The sequence below is a fragment of the Benincasa hispida genome, chromosome 10 (assembly GCF_027475165.1).
Source record: "Benincasa hispida cultivar pf3 chromosome 10, pf3_genome.v1.1, whole genome shotgun sequence".
NCBI lineage: Eukaryota > Viridiplantae > Streptophyta > Magnoliopsida > Cucurbitales > Cucurbitaceae > Benincasa > Benincasa hispida.
In genome coordinates, this window is record NC_143487.1 from 49709704 (window position 1) to 49712796 (window position 3093).

At 32.2% G+C, this 3093-nt stretch overlaps 1 pseudogene; it reads right to left on the reverse strand.

Moving 5' to 3' along the window:
- Positions 1–2004: 2004 nt before the first annotated feature.
- Positions 2005–2871, reverse strand: LOC120089126 (B-box zinc finger protein 21 pseudogene; annotated as a pseudogene).
- Positions 2872–3093: the final 222 nt, after the last annotated feature.

Consider the following 3093-nt stretch of genomic DNA (forward strand, 5'->3'; position numbering starts at 1 on the left):
TATATATATATATATATATACAAATAAATATAACAATAAAATCAATATATACCTCAATATATAGTAAAAAAAATAATAGAATACACAAACTGTACAATGTATACACAATATATACCTCAGTATACAGTAAAAAAATAACAGAATTACAAATAGTACAATGTATACACAACATTTGAACATTTCCAACTAACCCATTTCAATACCGAGGAAGAACGTGCAAAAAGCTTATTGAATCTGCAAAACAAATTGAAAAATAAATAAAAATTGAAAAAATGAAATGCATAAGAAATATATAAAGTTTACGGTGGGAAGAAAATAAAGGAGAAACAAACTGAAAAAAGAAAAATTGCATGAAAAAGGATAATGGAAGAAGAAGGGAATGCATGCAGGAAACAAAATGCATGAAAAAAAACGGAATTAAAAGACGAAAAAATGAAGAAAAAAAAAAGGAAAAAAATGTGAAAAAAACGAAGATGAAAAGGAGGGGAGTGAGAGAAATAATGCATGGAGACAACGAAGACAACGAAAAAAAGAAAATGTATGAAATAATCGGCTAATAGAGAAAAACACACACTTTTTTTTTTTTGCCAAAGGAGAGAGATGAAGAGAGCAAAAACAAGAATCATTAAAAAGAGTTTTTTTTTACACAAAGAAACAATTAAAAATAAATTAGAATATGAAATTTCAATCTTAGGCACATTAATCAACATATAAAGTACAAGAAAAAGTGGCTCAAATCATAATTACACGCAAACCAATGATAAAAAAAGGGAAATAGCTACACGCAATACAATGATGAAAAATGAAATTGTAAAAATAAAGAAAAATGGTAAATTTGTCCAAAAAAAAAAGATATTCATTGAAATAATACAAAAGAAAAGACATTTTTGAAAAATACGATCAAAAGATGATTTTTTATATAAAAATCTCTATATAATATATGTTTTCTTATCGAGAGTTAGGGCGACTGCTAATTAAAAGGAAAAAAAGTGCAAATCGACGACACAAAAATTAAACAGTGATGACAATTTGAAGCAATAGATCTTCATCGTGTGAGTTTGACATCGGTAGTGAAAAGAAAAATACATAGAGTTTTTCTTTAGTATTTCTCTTTATTGTTAATTCCAAGATATCAAGTTGTGGTATAGGGAATCAAATAGTTCATGTTGGACTATTTGAGGAGAGATTTGTAGTGCGGGTTTTGAACCATTACAATCTTCATCATAGTACTTGCAGTTGCAGAAGGTTGGACGCAGTCCCGAGTTTGGGGCGAACCAATATATTTTTTTGCATCTTTCTCTTTTTCCTCCTTTTTAATATTTGATTTTTTTTTTTTTTTTTGGCAATTTTATGATCATTACTCTGTTTGGCTCTAACTTGTAGAATTGAGAATTTTAGATATAATTTAGTTTTCGCATTTATTTATATTTTAGTATAAATTCCCAACACCATCATCCCTACTTCCTTTTTGTTCTTCTTCTCCTCTAGCTGACAAGGGATGTTCTTTTGCATTGTTGTCGACCTATTCACAAAGTTTTCTTCTCGGACTAACAACCGACAACACCTAAACATAGTGTTACCGTGGTATTTTTCATTCTTATAAGTTTTTGGCTTATTGATTCTTGAATCGCAACGTTGCGATTCATGACGATCTGTGCGATTCAAGATCTTGAATCGTACTATACTTCTCATTTCCAATTCAAATCCACGAGTTGAATAGTTTTTTCTTAGTTTCATTTTGAATCATACGATACAAATTCGTATGATTTTAATAATCTTGGATTAGTGTATTTTCAATATGTATCTATATAGTGGTTAGGAGAGAGTAGACAGATTTTAAATTTGCATCCAATCATAGTTTGAATAATTCTTTTTTGGAAAATTATAAAAGTCAGTATGGTAGTAGTTACAATTATACCCTTAAGCTTTTAATTTTAAAAGTTAAGCCCTCAAACTTAAATGAGTATTAAAATTAGGTTAAATTAGACTATTAAACTTACATAATTGTATAAATGTTAACATTTGTATAAGTTTAAAGTTCAATTTCTATCATTATTGTAAGCTTCAGAGTCTAATTTTAATATTTGTATAAGTTTAAAGGTCCAACTTTTTACCATCAAATGTTTGAAGGTATAATTGCAACTATAACCATATTTGATGTGGTTTTTGCAATTTGCACCTTTTTTTTTCTTTCCCTTTCTCTCTCAACATTTGCTTTAGAAAAAAAAAAATTCAAACTTTACAGAAAATATCAGCAGCACATGAAGAATCAAGAAACTCCTCCACACACCAACCGGGCAAACTCTCCAAATACTCTGAAATACTGCTTCTCGTAAACGATTCCCCATTTTCTTCAACCTCCAATTTCCCAACATTCAATGGCTGTCGCGGTAATTCCTCCATTTTAGCCCTCTTTTTCGAGCACTTCTTCAACAACCCAATTTCACCTTCAATTTCTTTGCCGCCGCCTGAGACGGAGGAGGAGGAGGAGGAAGAAGAAGTAGAAGTCGCCGGCGACGGCGAGACCTTCACGCCAGTGAGAAGAAACCGGCTGTGCTTCTGTGTGTGATCGCTGATGCTGTGAATTGAGATGTCGCATTCTCTACAGAGGATTGCTCTGTCTTCGCGACAGAACAGAAACGCTCGCCGGACCTGGCATATATCGCACAACGGCAACGAATCGACGGCGGCGGCGGTGGATTGGAGGAGAGAGAAGCGGTTGTGTTTCCCGGCGAGCTTGTTAGCACGGTGGACGTGGCGGTCACAGGCGGCGCAGAGGGCGGCTTCATCGGAGGGGCAAAAAACAGAGGCTTCTTCTTTGTCGCAAACATCACAACGGATCTTCATTTCTTTTTTCTTTTTCCTTCAGTTTTTCTCGATCTCAAGAATAAAGAATCGAGAAATATATATAGAGAGTTGAAAAATATTGAGTGCATCCTCAAATCATAAATTATGACACCGAAGAATTATTTAAATATTTTATTTATGAAAAATACTTGAGTGAATCTTGGATACACCAAACTTTGTATAATCTACTAAATATTCAATCACATGTTATTATGTGATTTTTTTTTTAATAATTTTTTTTCAAGT